Source organism: Macaca fascicularis, chromosome 14 (assembly GCF_037993035.2).
Source record: "Macaca fascicularis isolate 582-1 chromosome 14, T2T-MFA8v1.1".
NCBI lineage: Eukaryota > Metazoa > Chordata > Mammalia > Primates > Cercopithecidae > Macaca > Macaca fascicularis.
In genome coordinates this window covers 1,540,207-1,560,447 of record NC_088388.1, presented here as the reverse complement: position 1 = coordinate 1,560,447, position 20,241 = coordinate 1,540,207, and positions in this window count along the sequence as shown.

The following is a 20,241-nucleotide window of genomic DNA, read 5'->3' as shown; positions in this document are numbered from 1 at the left end:
TCAAATGCTGTTTATTGTATCTCCTTGGAACCTGGCTTTTCTGATGAATCAGCTGGAAGTGAACAAGATAAATCTAGAACATCTTGTCATCCCAGAAAGCAGAGATGATAACTAAGACTAAAGCAGTCATATCAAAAGAACTAAAGAGTCAGCAGGGCAAGGTGGCTGACACCTGTAATCCCAGCACATTGGGAGGCTGAGGCGAGTGGATCACTTGAGGTCAAGAGTTCGAGACCAGCCTGACCAACATGGTGAAACCTTGTCTCTACTAAATGCAAAAAATTAGCCAGGTGTGGTGGTGCATGACTGTAATCCCAGCTACTTGGGTGGCTAAGGCAGGAGAATCTTTTGAACCTGGGAGGCAAAGATTGCAGTGAGCTGAGATGGCACCATTGCACTCCAGCCTGAGCAACAAGAGCAAGACTTCATCTCAAAAAAAAAAAAAAAAAAAAGGGGTAAGAGTCAAACCTGGAGAAACTCTCTATATCTCTATAGATGGACCTGGGACAATCTGAACACCAATTTCTTAACTGGACTGATACACATCAAGTATGTTTAAACTAGGAGTGAGTAATCACACACACACACACACACACACACACACACACACACAAATAATAATAATACAGACAGTATGCAAACTGTAAAACACAGTTGCCTTTAGAGGATTCTAGGAATCAAGTCATTATTTTGAACATGACTAAATAAAGGAAAATAATCAGACACTTATTCTGTCTCTGATAGACAAACTATATCTTATGGTAACCAAAAAATTAGAGGAAGTATTCCAGTTTATGAATAAAGAAGAAATCGTAGAATTAGAAGCTTACCATTTTGTAACCCCTAATGAAATAATGGGGCTATCAAATTTACTGCATGCAGCCAAATCACTGTTTACAGAAAAATTTATAGCCTTAAATGAATATGTTAGAGTGAAAAAGAAAAGCTCATTTAGCCAAAGCCTAGCTATAGGACTGGCAGTGTTGCCACACAGAGCACAGAACGGGGTGGTAATTAGGGCTCTTTATAGGCATCCTGGTTCTCCTCTCCTTCTGGGAACAGGTCAGATGGCAGGTGGTAGAGTGGCCCTTCCATGAGCCCTCTCTAAGTCAGGTGTGACCGTGTGATTTGCTTGCCTCAGTGGGAAGAAGTCTGAAGCACGTGCTGCAGTTTTCTGAATTCTCTGTTTCTTCTCCTACCATGACCACTAATGTTCCAAGCACTGGCTGCTGCTTCCAGCTGAGTCCCAGAGTGACGAAGCACAGAGCAGAGTCACCAGCTGATGTGCAGTGGCCTGCGATGTGAACAAGAAGTAAGCCTGTGTCGTGTGAAGTCACTGAAACGTGGGGGTGGCTTGTGTGGGCAGCATAATTGGTCTATCCTGGTTGACCCAGAAACCGACCAGAACAAAAACATAGCATTGAGACCTTGGTTTATTGGTCAGGAGGTGGGTGGAAAGGAAAGTTATCAGAGGCAAGAAAGGTAGTTGTTATGTATTTGGTAAGACTGTCCCAGATCGTGTATCCCTGAGGGAAGAGTTCAGAAAACACAAGGCCCCTCCTGCGTGGGTTGTTGTGGCTGCATTTATCAAAGTATTACAAGAACAGGGTGAGCTCAAAAGAACCGGCTGGTTTACCAGCCAGGAGGAGAGTTCTAGAAAACCTGGAGAAATCTGGGGAGCTACAGAGTTCTCAGTTCTACCTGGTAAATGGTAACACTTAGAAGTCCTTTGAGCAGCAAAGGACAATTAAAGCTGACATGAGGCCGGGCGCGGTGGCTCACGCCTGTAATCCCAGCACTTTGGGAGGCCGAGGCGGGCGGATCACGAGGTCAGGAGATCGAGACCATCCTGGCTAACACGGTGATACCCTGTCTCTACTAAAAATACAAAAAAATTAGCCGGGCGTGGTGGCGGGCGCCTGTAGTCCCAGCTGCTGTGGAGGTTGAGGCAGGAGAATGGCGTGAACCCGGGAGGCGGAGCTTGCAGTGAGCCGAGATCACATCACTGCACTCCAACCTGGACGACAGAGCTCCGTCTCAAAAAAAAAAATGCTGAAATGAAAGGAACCCTCTTTAAGGGTACACTTTGATGAGACTCCATGAGGGTGGACCACACTGCAGGTAGGGAGTTGGTGGCCGCATCCAGCCTGGCCAGTGGGGCGGGAGGGGCTGCTGTGGGGTCAGTGGGTCCGGAATAAGATGCTGGAAACTTCTCCCTCCATGGCTGACTGGGCATTCTCTTTGCTTGGCCTGTGGCTCCCGTGGGTAAATTCATGTCTTGCTATGTGATGAAGAGATTTCTCCGGGGAAGAGGGGGAGGTGTTTGGCCCAGGAAGGACCCAGTGACCTGCAGATCAAAGACGGCCTCCCTACCTCAGTAATGGGCACCAGAGAAAAGCCTGCTGCCAGCCATCCATTGGAAATGGGCCCAACAGAACCAATGCTGTCTGTGCTTGGGGTGTGGGGGGTAGAAGAGAAAGCAAAAGAAAACCGAAACCTTCCTTAATAATGAACAGATGACACGTGATAGTTAGCAAGATGTAGGACACAGTTGTAACTCTCCATGAAATCAACAAAGAGAAAATCGAGCGTTGGATATTTCATGCATAATTTTTTGATAAAATCATAGGATTGCCTGCTGCAACATCCTTCATTTCACAGTTGACCATTACAGAATGATGCTGAAGGGAGTCACATTGCAAAAACAACTGAGCTCCTTCTCATCCTTCACGAACGCCTCTCTTTGAGGTCAACCCACCCCGTTGCGAGGCCCCTATCTTTTCTCCTTGGCCAGCTTCTCTTTCAGGGTGAACTGCCTGATCTTCACTGCGGTGGCCTTGCCTGGCTCCCAGCAGAGGTTCTCCAACGTCACTTTCATCGACATCACAGAATCCTACGTTTCTTTTTTTTTTTTTTTTTTTTTTGCAAGCATTGCAATTTTACTTGAAATTTGCATTGTAAATATGACTGTGGAATATTTACTTAAGAGAGCTGGTTCTGCAAAGACATGGAAGAGATCTGGGAGGGGGTGTGTGTGTGGGAATAAGTGATATCGTTAGTAAATGAGCTGCTTCATGGAGAACACTTTCAGAAGTGGTCAGCCTGGCCCCGTCTCTGCTAAAAATACCAAAAAAAAAAAAAAAAATTAGCTGGGCATGGTGATGGGCACCTGTAGTCCCAGCTACTCGGGAGACTGAGGCAGGAGAATGGGGTGAATCCAGGAGGCAGAGCTTGCAGTGAACCAAGATCACACAACTACACTCCAGGCTGGGCAACAGAGCAAGACTCTGTCTCAAAAAAAAAAAAAAAATTGGTCAGCCTGGGCTGGGCATGGTGGCTCACTCCTGTAATCCAGTTCTTTGGGAGGTTAAGGAAGAAGGAACACTTTAGCTCGGGAGTTCAAGACCAGCCTGGGTGACATAGCAAGACCCCATCTCTACAGAAAAATAAAAAAAATTAGCTGGGCATGGTGGTGCACACCTGCAGTCCCAGATAATAGGGAGGCTGAGGTGGAAGAATCTCTTGAGCCTGGGAGGTTGAGGCTGCAGTGAGCTATGATTGCACCACCACACTCCAGCCTGGGTGACAGAGTGAGACCCTGTCTCAAATAAACAAACAAACAAACAAATAAATAAATAAATAAATAAATAAATAAATAAATAACATTGTCAGCTTGTTTGCTTGTTTGTGGTTATTTTCTTTCTCCTCATTCTCCTTCTCCTCCTCCTCCTCCTCCTCCTCCTCCTCCTTCTCCTCCTCCTCCTTCTCCTTCTGTTTTTAATAGTCTCCCTGCGCTGCCCAGGCTGGTCTTGAACTCCTGGGCTCAAGGGATCCTCCTGCCTCAGTCTCTCGAGTAGCTGGTGCTACAGGCATGCACCACTGCCGCCAGTGAATGTTTTCAAGACCTGATGGTTTCCCCCCTAGGAATCTTGGATAATGAGCGTAGAGAGACCTGGTATGGAGCCTAGAGATGCTGGCTGGGTGTGGAGTGGTCACCGAGGGAGCATCTTAGCAGGAATCTCTGGTCAGAGTGATGGGGGAACCAGACTCAGTCCTGAGACAAGCAGGGGACACCTTCAGCTCACGGACAGCAGACTGTGGAGCTGCTCAGCCTCTGTAATTACATAGTCCAATTCTTCAGAATCATCTACGTATCTATCTCTCATCTATGTATCTCTGTATCCATCTATGCATGTATGTATATATGTATCTAGCTAGCTAGCTATGTATCTATATATCCATGTATGTATGTATGTATGTATGTATTGATCTATCTATCTATCTATCTATCTATCTATCTATGTAGGGACAGAGCCAGCCCAGTGCAGAGCCCTGGCTGCCTTTCTGTGCCCAAAGAGGGCCAGACCCTCCACACTTGTGGGTATTTCTTGTCAGGCAGGACAAGAGACTGAGAAAAGAAATAAGACACAGAGACGTTTAGAGAAAGAAAAGTGGGCCCAGGAGACCGGCGCTCAGCATACAGAGGATCTGCACCGGCACCGGTCTTTGAGTTCCCTCAGTATTTGTTAATTACTGTTTTCACTATCTCAGCAAGAGGAATGCAGCAGGAGAGCAGGGTGATAGTGGGGAGAAGGTCAGCAAGAAAACATGTGAGCAAAGGAATCTGTGTCACAAATAAGTTCAAGGGAAGGTACTACGCCTGGATATGCACGTAGACCAGATTTATGCTTTTCTCCACCAAACATCTCAGTGGAGTAAAGAGTAACAGAGCAGCATTGCTGCCAACATGTCTCACCTCCTGCCACAGGGCAGCTTTTCTCCTATCTCAGAATAGAACAAATGTACAATCAGGTTTTATACTGAGACATTCAGTTCCCAGGGGCAGGCAGGAGACAGAGGCCTTCCTCTATCTCAACTGCAAGAGGCTTTTCTCTTTTACTAATCCTCCTCAGCACAGACTCTTCATGGGTGTCGGGCGGGGGGGCGGTCAGGTCTTTCCCATCCCACGAGGCCATATTTCAGACTCTGACATGGAGAGAAACCTCGGACAATACCCGGCTTTCCGGGGCAGAGGTCCCTGCAGCTTTCCGCAGAGCATTGTGCCCCTGGTTTATTGAGACTGGAGAATGGTGATGACTTTTCCCAAGCATACTGCCTGTAAACATTTTGTTAACACGGCACGTCCTGCACAGCCCTAGATCCCTTAAACCTTGATTCCATACAACACATGTTTTTGTGAGTTCAAGGTTGGGGCAAAGGTACAGATTAACAGCATCTCAGGGCAAAGCAATTGTTCAGGGTACAGGTCAAAATGGAGTTTCTTATGTCTTCCCTTTCTACATAGACACAGTCACAATCTGATGTCTCTTTCTTTTCCCTACATATCCCCCCTTTCTTTTTGACAAAACTGCCATCGTCTTCATGGCCTGTTCTCACTGGTCACTCTCCAGAGCCGCTGGAGACACCTGTCGACTAACAACAGACAGAGCAGACAAACACGGATTAATATGAAATTTACAATAGTGGAACTTCTGATGGTTTTAACCCAAGTGACGGGGTTAAGGTTTGTGAGGCCGTCAGCAGCGTTCACCATTGCCTCGGTTTCTGGCACCAGATTTAAACGGGCTTTTGCTGCCTCAAAAATTTGTTATTTTAATTTTGAAATATCTAAAGTAAGATTATCTTCTCTTCCTTGTAGATGGCATCTACCCATGTCCCAGTGATGCTCAGACTCATTATAGGCTCTGGGTGTAATACAAAAATCTGACATATTCCAGTCACACTGTAACTGAGAAAGATATTCCAAGCTCACGAGCCTATCTCCCATCCAAATGACAGTTTGTCTAAGATCATTAATTTGGTTTGCCAATTTTTGATCTATTTGCGTCTGAGAATTCCACGATTTTGAGGAATTCTTTTGCCAATTATTTACATATTCTGCAGTTTAAACAGAGGAGTGCAAAGCAATTCTAGCAGCCACCGCAGTCACTGTGACTGCAATAAGACCCATAATCACTGCAATCAAAGTAAAAATGAATCTTTTGGACCTAGTTAGAACTTTTAATACTTCCGTTAAAATATGGACGGATGGGGCCGGGTGCAGTGGCTCACGTCTGTAATCCCAGCACTTGGGGAGGCCCAGGTGGGTGGATCACGAGGTCAGGAGATGGAGACCATCCTGGCTAACACGGTGAAACCCCGTCTAAACTAAAAATACAAAAAAGTTAGCCAGGCGTGGTGGCGGGTGCCTGTAATCCCAGCTGCTCGGGAGGCTGAGGCAGGAGAATGGCGAACCTGGGAGGTGGAGCTTGCAGTGAGCCAAGATCACGCTAGTGTACTCCAGCCTGGGCGACAGAGCAAGACCATCTCAAAAAAAAAATATGGACAGATGGGGAAGCCTTCCACGGTTGGTCCATGGACACAGGGATCCACACGCCCTCTCTTGCCCTCACCAGCAGAATATGGTGCTGCCAATCAAAAGGTGGATGGATGCAAGTAAACAATCTACAATCTCCACAGGTTATAGTTTGGGAATCTGGTTTAATAACTACGTTTCCTACAACTAGCACATATATAAGGAGGTTTTACACAACTTTGGAAATGAATTGTCAGATTGGAATTTAGGTTAATAGTATAATATGGCTTACGATCGCTTGTTCCTATAGCTTGATTTCCAGAACAAATTTTAATGTGGTGCGAGGCCCACACTAAGCTTTTATAATTTGGGATGTTCAGGATCAGTAACAGGTCGAGGAGATGAAATTCCCTTTTCACCCCATTTCCATGGATAGGGTGATTCTAACCTTCTATACACCTGGTCCAGCCTTTTAGTTAAATTATAATCATAGGCTGGATTAGTGGGCCAGACGGATGGTGCCTGTGAACATGAGTGAGTCTGGCCCGTACAATCATAATATAATTGGCCTCGAGGGGCCCAGTGTATAATGGTTCCAAATTCATCGTTTTGTAATACCAACGCAGTCTCAGCCACACATTCTTCCCAAACTAAGACTTCTGGGTCTTTCGATTCTTTGGGAATTTCCTTGGGGCAAGGCTTTCCCTTAGGCCTAAAGTTTAAGGATCTTTGATAAGAAGAATCTTATAAATTATTTATCTGTGACATTCCACTTACCACATGATAAGTAAATCTACTGGTGGCACTGACAGTAGGTGCTTCTACCAACCAATTTTGGGTTGTAGGCATTAAGCATCCTGGTGCCTTCCCCAGGTACATAGGAGGATAATGATACCCAGTGGAAATATTTATCGTCATTGCTATTTCTTCAGGTGGGGCAGGGCCACGGTCATCTGTGGGGCCTGGTACCCATGCACTATTATTAACATATACTTCAGTAGGATTATCCATCCATGTGACTGCCCGAATTAAGGGCAGGAAAGGCACATAGGCCCAGGAAGTATAATTAGCTGCACCTGCTCCTGCAGACATGGGGAGACTCACCCCCGTTTGACACAATCATCAAAGCTGCAAGCAGCATATTCTCTGGAGTTCGTGTTACCCTTGTTTTCTTCAGGCTTTTTTCAGCTAACTGTGTCAGCTCCGCTTTCTTGGTGGATGGCAACTTCTTCTGTAAGTTATAGGTACCCAAACTGGACGCTGATTTTCTTCTGGTGAAACACAAGCAGAGCCTCTCCCCCACGTTATCCCCTTCTCTATTTCGCACGTTCTACTGCTGTCTTTCTACCAAATCAGTTTTCCTTCACGTCGGCTGTTCTTTTTACCAGTAAAATGTTGTTCTGCAGAAGTAGTGGTCTGATTTTCATAAATGTTAAAAAAATTTAAAGTGTAGAATGCTAGATTAAGTTGCATCTGGGGAGTGTTATACTCCTTACTTTTTCCTTTTTTTGTTTCACCAATTGAGCTTTGAGTGTTCTATTAGTTCTTTCCATTGTGGCCTGTCCTTGAGAATTATAAGAGATTCCTGTTGTGTGTGTAATTTTCCACTGACTTAAGAATTTTTTTAAAGGATTTACTACAGTATCCTGGCCCATTATCTGTTTTAATTTTTTCTGGAACTCCCATGACTGCAAAACAAGATAATAAATGTCTTTTAACACGGGAAGTACTTTCTCCTGTCTGGCAGGTTGCCCATATGAAATGGGAATAAGTATCAACTGTCACATGGACAAATGACAATTTTCCAAATGAAGGTACATGTGTGACATAACTCATTAGGACGTAGACCTCTGGGATTAACTCCTGCCTCCTCAGTGGGCAGGTGTAGGACTTGACAGTGGGTGCAACGTTGTACAATATTTTTTGCCTGTTTCCATGTGATATCAAATTTATTTTTTAATCCTGTTGCATTTACATGAGTCAGGGCATGAAGTTCTTGTGCTTCCATGAATGCAGATGATACTAGCAAGTCAGCTTGTTCATTTACCTTAGTTAAAGGCCCTGGTAAATTAGTATGTGCTCAAATAACAGTAATATAAAATGAGAAATTTCTTTTTCTTACAGTTTGTTGTAACAAATTAAACCGCTGGTTTAACTGATCATCCATACTATATTTGATTAGGGCTGTCTCAACATCCTTTGTAGCCTGTACTACATATGCAGAATCTGACACAATGTTAATAGGCTGATTAAAATCTTGTAACACTGAAATGACAGCAACCAACTCTGCTCTTTGAGCTGAGTGATATGGAGTTTCAATGACTTATTTTTTGGCCCGGTGTAAACTGCTTTTCCCTTGCTGGAACCATCAGTAAACACCACCAGAGCATTTTCTAAAGGTTTATGTCTGGTAATTTTAGGTAAAATCCAAGTAGTCAGCTTTAAAAACTGGAAGATTTTTGTTTTTTGGGTAATGATTATCAATAATTCCCACAAAATCAGCAAGACCAGTCTGCCCTGCACCAGAAGTGATAAAGGCTTGTCTAATCTGTTCCTTGTTTAAAGGAACAATGATTTTATCAGGGTCACTTCCAGACAATTTTACTATTTGTAATCTTGCCTGACCAATAAATATAGCCATCTGATACAAGTACAATGTAAAAGTCTTAATCGTACTGTGAGGAAGGAAGGACCACTCCACAAGATCTGTGTTTTGAACAATAATGCCTGTTGGAGAACGTGCAGTAGCAAAAATCAAAAGTTGGAGTGGGGCTAAGTGATCTATTCTATTTACTTGTGCTGACCAAATTTTTTCTTCAGCTAATTCAATTTCTTTTGTTGCCTCAGGAGTTAATGTTCTTTTACTATTCAATTGTGGATCCCCTCTCAAGATAGAGAACAAATTTGACACGGCATAACTAGGGGTGCCTAGAGGTGGCCAAATCCAATTTATATCTCCTAGCAATTTTTGAAAGTTATTTAATGTTTTTAATGTGTCTTTTCTTTTTTTATTTTTTGTGGTTTAATTTTCCTTTCCTCTACCTGCATTCTCAAATAATGAAAAGGAGTCAAGGTCTGAATCTTATCAGATGCTACTGTCAGTCCTATGTTTGCAACCTCTGTCGGCAGAAATGTGTGACGGTCAATTAATTTGTCTCTCATTGCTGCAGCACACAAAATATCATCAACATAATGAATGATGTAACAGTCTGAAAACTTGTCTCTAACTGGCTGAAGAGCTTGAGCTACAAAAGTCTGACAAATAGTTGGACTCTTAAGCGTTCCCTGAGGCAGGACTTTCCACTGAAACCTGGTGGCTGGTTCTTTATTATTTATGGCTGATATAGTAAAAGCAAATTTTTCAAAATCCTGTTTTGCCAGAGGAATGGTAAAGAAGCAGTCCTGCAGATTAATGATAATTAGAGGCCAGTCTTTGGGGATCACGGTCGGAGAGGGCAGCCTGGGCTCCAGAGATGCCATGGATTGAATTACAGCATTAACGGCTCTTAAGTCAGTTAGCCTGCGCCATCTGCCGGATTTTTTCTGAATTACAAACACTGGAGAATTCTAAGGAGAGAAAGTGGGTGAAACATGTCCTTTTTTAAATAGTTTTTTAACTATTTTATGTAGTGCCTCCAAATTTTCCTTAGGGAGTGGCCACTGTTTGACCCAGACAGGACGCTGCGGGGCGAGTCTGAATTGCTCCTTCACCGTAGTGGACTGTAACTTGGGCCATAATGGGCACAGCCAGCCGAGTCGCAGTGGGCCTGGTTTCGGGCTCCCTCCCCCAGCACTCACTCGGCTGAGGAGGAGGTGGCCATCCTGGTTTTAACCCCAATGGCCCCAACGGTTCTGCACCTTTTCCTTCTCATTTTAATGTCTCAGGATATAGTACCTCCTGTAATTGATTGTAGTCAACATTTTGCTTTGACCGAGCCGTTACAGACTCTGCTACATATTTACAGTGTGAACTTTCCGTTCCTTTCCAGGATTCTGTCCCTGCCTCTTCCTCCCAATCTATTACACAGCTTTCAGGGGCATCAGAAATTGAAATGCTGTCTTCTTCTATTTGAAACGGTTCTAAAGTTGCTTCAATAACGGCCCAATCATTCCATACTGTCCGTGGGATGATTTTACCGTCCCTACTTTCTTGTATTAACTATTTGCCAATTTTTCCCAATCTTTTAGATCTAAAGTTTCCTGTTCTGGAAACCATGGGCAGAATTGTTCTATTGTTTGAAATAGCATAATTAGATTTTCTGTGGAAGCTTTGACTCCCCCTCTTTTTTAAAGAATTTTAATGAAGCTGAGATAAGAGGCATATTTACTTTCATTTTGCCTCTTATCTCAGCTTCATTAAAATTCTTTTAAAAAGTTTGTCCCGGCTGGGCGCGGTGGCTCACGCCTGTAATCCCAGCACTTTGGGAGGCCAAGGCGGGCGGATCACAAGGTCAGGAGATCGAGACCACGGTGAAACCCCGTCTCTACTAAAAATACAAAAAATTAGCCGGGCGCAGTGGCGGGTGCCTGTAGTCCCAGCTACTCGGGAGGCTGAGGCAGGAGAATGGCGTGAACCCGGGAGGCGGAGCTTGCAGTGAGCCGAGATCGCGCCACTGCACTCCAGCCTGGGCGACAGAGTGAGACTCCGTCTCAAAAAAAAAAAAAAAAAAAAAAGTTTGTCCCATTTTTACCCTGGGTTCCTCTGAGCACACAAGCTTACTGCAAGGCTGACTGTGATGTACTTGGGAATCTCTCATCAACTGTCCTCAATGCTCACGTTCTTAGCATAACTTCACCCTAGAGAAAGGCCCCACATTGGGTGCCAGATGAAGGGGTGCCCTGCTCCTCCACACCTGTGGGTATTTCCTGTCAGGAAAGACCAGAGACTGAGAAAAGAAATAAGACAAAGAGACAAAGTATAGAGAAAGAAAAGTGTGTCCAGGGGACCGGCGCTCAGCATACGGGGGACCTGCACCGGCACCGGTCTCTGAGTTCCCTCAGTATTTGTTAATTACTATTTTCACTATCTCAGCAAGAGGAATGAGGCAGGAGAGCAGGGTGATAGTTGGGAGAAGGCCAGCAAGAAAACATGTGAGCAAAGGAATCTGTGTCACAAATAAGTTCAAGGAAAGGTACTATGCCTGGATATGTACATAGGCCAGATTTGTGCTTTTCTCCATCCAAAAGCTCAGTGGAGTAAAGAGTAACAGAGCAGCACTGCTGCCAACATGTCTCACCTCCTGCCACAGGGCAGCTTTTCTCCTATCTCAGAATTGAACAAATGTACAATCAGGTCTTATACTGACAGATTCAGTTCCCAGGGGCAGGCAGGAGACAGTGGCCTTCCTCTATCTCAACTGCAAGAGGCCTTCCTCTTTTACTAATCCTCCTCAGCACAGACTCTTCACGGGTGTCGGGCGGGGGGGCGGTCAGGTCTTTCCCATCCCACGAGGCCATATTTCAGACTATGACATGGAGAGAAATCTCGGACAATACCCGGCTTTCCGGGGCAGAGGTCCCTGCAGCTTTCCGCAGAGCATTGTGCCCCTGGTTTATCGAGACTGGAGAATGGCGATGACTTTTCCCAAGCACACTGCCTGTAAACATTTTGTTAACACGGCACGTCCTGCACAGCCCCAGATCCCTCAAACCTTAATTCCATACAACACATGTTTCTGTGAGCTCAAGGTTGGGGCAAAGGTACAGATTAACAGCATCTCAGGGCAAAGCAATTGTTCAGGGCACAGGTCAAAATGGAGTTTCTTATGTCTTCCCTTTCTTCATAGACACAGTCACAGTCTGATCTCTCTTTCTTTTCCCTACATGTGCCACCAGCTGCTTCTCCTCAGTCTCTATTGCTGAATTCTCCTCCTCCAGGCCCTGAGCACTGGGCAGTGCCAGGTTCAGCGTGGTGGGAGTATTTCTTTCTCTCCTGCAATCTCCTCCATGTCTCTCACAACACCTTCCCCTCTAGGTTCCCCACTCACAGGCCCACGTGCCTGCTTCTCATTGCTATCTGGCCTTTCAAACTAAGCACATCCCAGACTGAACTCCTTCTCTTGTCCCTGAAACCAGCACCTTCCCAGCCTTCCCCATCTTGATTCACAGCAGCTCCATCTTTCCCAGTGCTCAGGACAGAAGCCTGGGCATCCTCTCGACTCCTCTTCCACCCTCCACATCCAATCCAACAGCAAATCTCCAAGGTTCTACCTTGGAAACATATTTGGAATCTGATTCGCCAGTTGCCTAATTGGTGATTTATCCATTGACCACCTTGACTGCCACCACCTGATATCAACAGCATCTCCAGCTTTCCAGTTACTCTCCCACACCCTTTACAAACATGACTCCCTCAGTAATCATGAGTATCTGTGAGGTATGCACTCCTTTTAAAATTTAACTTTTATATTTGGGTGATTGTAGATTCACCTGCAGTTACTCATAAGAAGACACAAAGGAGATCTCATGTACCCTTTGCCATGTCCCCTCTGATAGCATCTGGAATGCATGTAACATGACAACACAGTGAGGATATTGACCTCGGCACGGTCGCAATACAGATCGTTTCTCTCGCAAGGACCCCTCGCGTTGCCCTGATGCAGCCGCCGCATTTCCCTCCCGTCCTCCATTTCTGTAATTTTGTCATTTCGAGAATGTTCCATGAAAGGTTACACAGTGTGTAACCTTTTGAGACTGGCTTTTCCTACCCAGCACGATTCTCTGGAGATTCATCCAGGTCATCAGGCGTCTGTCATTTCTGCCATTTCATGGCTGAGATGTGTCGCCGGGCAGGGGTGGACCAGCGTGTTTCCTCTTCACCCATCAAGAGACATGTGGGTGTCTCCAGCATTTGGTGATCATGAATAAACCTCCTGTAAACATTTGTGGACAGGTTTTCCTGATCATGAATAAACCTCCTATAAACATTTGTGGACAGGTTTTTCTGATCATGAACAAACCTCCTATAAACATTTGTGGACAGGTTTTTCTGATCATGAACAAACTTCCGATAAACATTTGTGGACAGGTTTTCCTGATCGTGAACAAACCTCCGATAAACATTTGTGGACAGGTTTCCCATGTGCACACGTCTCTGGGATAAATGCCCAGGAGTGAGATCGCTATTCTGAATGGTGGTTGTGTGGTTAGTTTTTTCATAATCTACCAGCCTATCTTCCGGAGTGGCTGTACCATTTTGCATTCCCACCGTCAACATACGAGTGGCCCAGCGTCTCTGCCTCTTGCCGGGATTTGGTGTCGCTGCTATTTTTTTGCTAAGCCAGTCTCATAGGGGCATCATGATATCACATTACTGGTTAGTTTGTCTTTCCTAAAGTCCGAGGATGTCAAACTTCCTCTCACATCCTTCTTTGCCATCTGTACATCCTCTTCAGAGAATTGTCTCTTCAAGTCTTTTGCCCATTTTTGGATTGGATTGTTTTTGTTTGTTTGTTTTTATGTCTGATTTGCTGTTGTGTTTTGAGAGTCCTTTACATAGTGGAGATTTGTGTATTCCAGTCCTTTGTCAGATATGTGGCTTGTGTAAATATTTTGGTTAGGGTGCAAGGTTATTTTATTTATTATTTATTCACTATTATTTTTAGACAGGTTCTCACTCTGTTGCCCAGGCTGGAGGGCAGTGGTGCAATCATGGCTCACTGTCCCCTCGATCTCCCAGGCTCAAGGGATCCTCCCAGCTCAGCCCCCAAGTAGCTGGGACCACAGGTGCACACCAGCATGCCTGGCTTTTTTTTTCTTTTTTTCTTTTTTTTTTTGTAGAGATAGGGTCTCACTATGTTGCCTAGACTGGTCTCAAACTCCTGGACTCAAGTGATCCTCCTGCCTTGGCCTCCCACAGTGTTGGGATTACAGGCATGAGCCACCATGTGCAGCCAAAATTCTTTTTAAAATACTGCTGAATTATATTATGAATAGGATATTTTTCTTTTCCTCTGCCACAGCAACTGGCTGCCTGGGTTATGGAATGAGACGCAGAGCCCCAGGTGTCTTGTGGTGGTGGGAGGTGTGGGCTGACTTAGCTACTGAGATCTTGGTGTGGTTTGTTGCTGCAGCATAACCCAGGTCATCCTGACTGTCACTGGGTAACTGAGGGGCTGGAAAAGAAAATGTGCCGAGAAAGGCAGTTTCCACAGGATATACAAAAATCTATACTGCATTAGTCAGGGTTCTCCAGAGACACAGAACCAGTGGGAGATTAGGTACATAGGTAGATTAGATAGATAGATACATACATACATACATACATACATACATACATACATGCATACATACAGAGATACATGCATAGATAATAGATATAGACATAGATGGATAGATAGATACAAAGATAGACAGATAATAGATAGATATATCAATATATAGATACATAGATGATAGATATACAGACACATAGATACATACATAGGTAGACACATACATAGACAGATAAATAGATACATAGATATATGGATAGATGATAGGTAGCTAGCTACATAGTTAGATAGCTACATAGATAGATACATATATACACAGATACATAGATAGATACATGGCTATATAGATAGATAAAAGATAGATAAATAGATGGATAGATACGTATATAGATACATAGATGATAGATACATACATAGACACATAGATACATAGATACATACATACATACAAACATACATGCATACATACACACAGAGAGAGATACATAGATGATTATGAAGAATTGGTCCATGTGATTCTGGAGGCTGAGCAGCTCCATGATCTGCTGTCTGTAAGCTGAAGACCTAGGAAAGCCGGCCGGGTCTTTCAGTTCAAGTCCAAAGGCCCGAGAACCAGGGAGTTGATGGTGTGAGTGTGAGTCCGAGAGCAGGAGACCGATGTCCCAGCTGGAGCCGTCAGGCAGAAGGGAACTTCCTCCACCTTTTGATCTGTTCAGACCGTCAGTGGATCGGAGGAAGCCACTCACACCAGGGAGGGCATCTCTTTCCTGGGTGCACTGGTCCCAGTGCTCATCTCACCCAGAAACTGCCCTCACAGACCACCAAGAAATAACATTGAGCCAAATATCCGGGCACCCTGGGATCCAGCCACATTGACACGTAAAATTAACCATCTCGTATACCAACCTGATTAAAGATTTTAAAACAGATGACAAAAGTTTTCAACTTTTACAGAAAAATATATCATTATCTCAGAGAAGTACTTCCTAAATAAAGCCCCAAATACTCTAATTATAAAGGAAGAGATGAGTGAATCGATAAGTTAAAATTAAACACTCAAGGATTTTCATTTAACCAAGGAAACCCTCACGAGAATGCAAAGATGAACCACGGAGGATCTTGCAACATAAAAGCCGACCATGGCTCAGCATTTGAAAACACAAAGAGCTCACACAAATTAGTAAGCAAAGAAGACAACTAAATAGAGGAACCAGCTCACACACATCAGCAGGCATTTTAGAAAAGAGGAAAGACTTTGTGGGTGAGGTTACCTTTGTGCCCACGGGCTTCATAGGTTGGTGATAAGGTTGGGGGCTGGAGTGAGGAGGCATTTCCCAGTCTTAGAACTACAGCTTTGGCCTTCAGCGTTCTCCCATTGCCTGCGTGGCACAGGGGCCCTCTCCAGGGTCTTTCTCCTGCCTTGGTTATCTATTGCAATAGCAACGGGTTTTTTATTTTTGAGATGATGAACTTGGTTCTAAAATTTAGCTGGAAAGGTAAAGAAATTGGAAACAAACGAAACAATCTTTAAAGAGAAGAATGAAGTTGGAGTCTCACAATACTTGACTTCAAAACCTCCCGTAATGTCACAGTGATGCTGTGTTTGCAATAGGAAGCGGCATACAGACCTGTGGAGCGGGGCACAGGAACAAACTCACCATAGCGTCGGCCAATTCGCATTAAAAACACCAGCGATTTTAGTGGGATAAGCATGGTTTGTTTGTATTTATTTATTTATTTATTTATTTATTTATTTATTTATATTGAGACACAGTCTCACTCTGTCACCCAGGCTGGAGTGCAGTTCTGCAATCTTGGCTCACTGCAACCTCCACCTCCCGGGTTAAAGCGATTCTCCTGCTCCAGCCCCCTGGGGAGCTGGGATTACAGGCACCCACCACCATGTCTAGCTAATTTTTGTATTTTTAGTAGAGACAGGGTTTTGCTGTGTTGGCCAGGCTGGTCTCGCACTCCTGACCTCAGGTGATCTGCCCTCTTTGACCTCCCAAAGTGCCGGGATTACAGGCGTGAGCCACCACGCCCGGCAAGGATGGTCTTTTTTATCTAATGTTACTGAAAGACTTGGATGAAAATGTGAAAAAATGGAACTCAACTCCTGCCTCACATTACACACAGAAATTAGCTTGAGATCCATCATAGAACTAAATAGAAAAACCAAAACTCTAATGCCTCTAGAGGAAATGCTTGGAAAAAGGGTTTTCAAAGATGTCACAAGAAAGCGCTAGCTGTCAAAACAAATGTTAAATTGGACTTCAAAATCAAAAACATTTCCATATAAAAAGAAGTTTAGACAATAACAAGGCAAGCCAAATACTAGAAAATTATATATAATATATATATTAGGCTGGGTGCAGTGGCTCATGCCTGTAATCCCAGCACTTTGGGAGGCCAAGGATCACGAGGTCAGGAGATCGAGTCCATCCTGGCTAACACGGTGAAACCCCATTTCTACCAAAAAAAAAATACAAAAAATTAGCTGGGCATGGTGGCAGGCGCCTGTAGTCCCAGCTACTTGGGAGGCTGAGGCAGGAGAATGGCGTAAACCCGGGAGGTGGAGCTTGCAGTGAGCCGAGACTATGCACCACTCCAGCCTGGGCGACAGAGCAAGACTCTGTCTCAAAAAAAAAGAAAATTATATATAATATATATATTCTACATACATATATATTATACACACATACACACATGTATATGAAATATGTATGTAAATATGTATACATACATATGGCAAAGCACTTCATACATACATTCTTCATATGGAATTTATGAATAGTTCCAACAACTCAATAACGAAAAGACCAAAAAAATCACAATAAAATGGGCAAACAATTTTTTTTTTTTTTTGAGACGGAGTCTGGCTCTGTTGCCCAGGCTGGGGTGCAGTGGCGCGATCTCAGCTCACTGCAAGCTCCGCCTCCCGGGTTTACGCCATTCTCCTGCCTCAGCCTCCCGAGTAGCTGGGACTACAGGCGCCCGCCACCTCACCTGGCTAGTTTTTTGTATTTTTTAGTAGAAACGGGGTTTCACCGTGTTAGCCAGGATGGTCTGGATCTCCTGACCTCGTGATCCACCCATCTCGGCCTCCCAAAGTGCTGGGATTACAGGCTTGAGCCACCAGTGGCTGGCAAACAATTTTAACAAGACCTTTTAACAAGAAAGATGTGAAAATGGCCAGTAAGTGCAAGAAAGGATCCTTGCAAACATTAGTCATCAGAGAAACGTAGGTCAAAATCCACACGTGATGCGATTGTACCCCCATGTGATGCCTCACATTTGAAAAGGCGCCACGCGGTACTGTCAGGCCTGGAGCAGCTGACAGTCTCAGGCATCGCTGGGGAGGGGAAAGCAGCACGAGCGTTTGGACAGCTGTCCGTTTCTTAGAAAGTTAAACAAACACTACTTTATGGTCTAGCAAGGCCGGTCCTCAATATTTAACCAAAAGATTAAAACTAAAAACACGAGTACGGAAGGACTGGAAGGCATGATTACGTGTCACTCATCATAGCCCCAAACTGCGAACAATTCAAATATCTATGAATGTGAGACTGGGGGAACGCAGCAGAGAATACTGTTACATGGAATAAAGGGGGAGACCACCCTCATATTGTCTTATGCCCAATTTCTGCCTCCAAAGAAAAAAGAATTAAAAACTAAAATCCACAGGCAGACAGCCCGGCACCACACCCTGAGCCTGGTAGTTAAAGATCGACCCCTGACCTGATCGGTCATGTTATCTGTAGATTACAGACATTGTGTGGAAAAGCACCGTGAAAATCCCTGTCCTGTTCTGTTTTGTTCTAATTACTGGTTTGTGCAGCCGCCACTCACGTACCCTCTGCTTGCTCAATCGATCACGGCCCTCTCACGCACACCCCCTTAGAGCTGTGAGCCCTTAAAAGGGACAGGAATTGCTCACTCGGGGAGCTCGGTTGTTGGAGATGTGAGTCTGCCGATGCTCCCAGCTGAGTAAAGCCCTTCCTTCTACAATTCGATGTCTGATGGGTTCTTGTCTGCGACTCGTCCTGCTACAGAAACACTACGCGGTGATTAAAAAAGAAGAACGAGGCCAGGCGTGGTGATTCATGCCTGTAATCCCAGCACTTTGGGAGGCTGAGGCGGGTGGATCGCCTGAGCCCAGGAGGTCGAGGCTGCAGTGAGCCGTGAGGGCACCACTCTGCACTCCAGCCTGGGTGACAGAGCAAGACCCTATTTCAAAAAAAAAAAAAAAAGAAGAAGAAGAAGAGCAAATCATTGACACACAGAATAACATCGTGAGGGAAAGAAACCGGAGTACATTTCTAAATGATTTCATTTTTGCAACAGGCACAACAGGTCAGCAGAGCTGTGCCTGGAGCGATGGGTGGGAAGGGAAGGCCGTGAAAGTGAACCTCCTGCTGGGCGCGGTGGCTCACACCTGTAATCCCAGCACTTTGGGAGGCCGAGGCAGGTAGATCACAAGGTCAGGAGATCGAGACCATCCTGGGGAACACGGTGAAACCCCGTCTCTACTAAAGATACAAAAAAATTAGCCAGGCGTGGTGGCGGGCGCCTGTAGTCCCAGCTTGTAGGGAGGCTGAGGCAGGAGAATGGCGTGAACCCGGGAGGCGGTGGAGCTTGCAGTGAGTGGAGATCGCGCCACTGCACTCCAGCCTGGGCGACAGAGCAAGAGTCCGTCTCAAAAAAAAAAAAAAGTGAACCTCTGGGGGTGGAGCAGTTGGTCATGGTTGGGGTGACGGGCACACGAGTACATGTTTAGCAGAACTCATGGAACCGTACACTCCATATATGCGCAGAGCCCAGGAGGCCAAGGCTGCAGTGAGCCAGGATCTCACCACTGCCCTCCAGCCTGGGTGACAGAATGAGACACTGTCTCAAAAAAAAAAAAAAAAAAAAAATGCAGCCCAAGCCTGCTGGCTCAGGCCTGTCATCCCAACACTTTGGGAGGCCAAGGCGGGCGGATCACCTGAGGTCAGGAGTTGGAGACCAGCCTGGCCAACATAGTGAAACCCCATCTCTACTAAAAATACAAAATTAGCCGGGTGTGGTGGCGGGTGTCTGTAATCCCAGCTACTCGGGAGGCTGAGGGAGGAGAATTGCTTGAACTCGTGAGGCAGAGGTTGTAGTGAGCCAAGATCGCACCACTGCACTCCAACCTGGGCAACAGAGTGAGACTCAGGAAAAAAAAAAAAAATTTCACTGCATGTAAATTTTACCTCAATAAAAAGCCAGGCGCGCACTTTGGAAGACCGAGGCCAGTGATTCACCTGAGGTCAGGAGTTCAAGACCAGCCTGCCCAACATGGTGAAACTCCATCTCCACTAAAAATACAAAAAATTAGCTGGGCCTGGTGTGGGTGCCTATAATCCCAGCTACTAGGGAGGCTGAGGCAGGAAAATTGCTTGAACCCAGGAGGCAGAGGTCGCAGTGAGCCGAGATCGCATCACTTCAAGGCACTTCAGCCTTGGTGACAAGAGAGATACTCCTTCTCAAAACAAAACAAAAATTAAAATTAATCTTTTAGAAAATAAAGTGCATTAGAGAAGGCGCCTAATCAAAATTTTTGTAGGCTTCAAGAAGAATAAATCTGAAGAATATCCAATGATTTGTGGAATTTTTACAAAGACTTAATTGAGGACCACTTGAAAGCATTAGGAAGGGTCGTGTTCCTCTGTTCCCTCTGTGAGCCCAGCT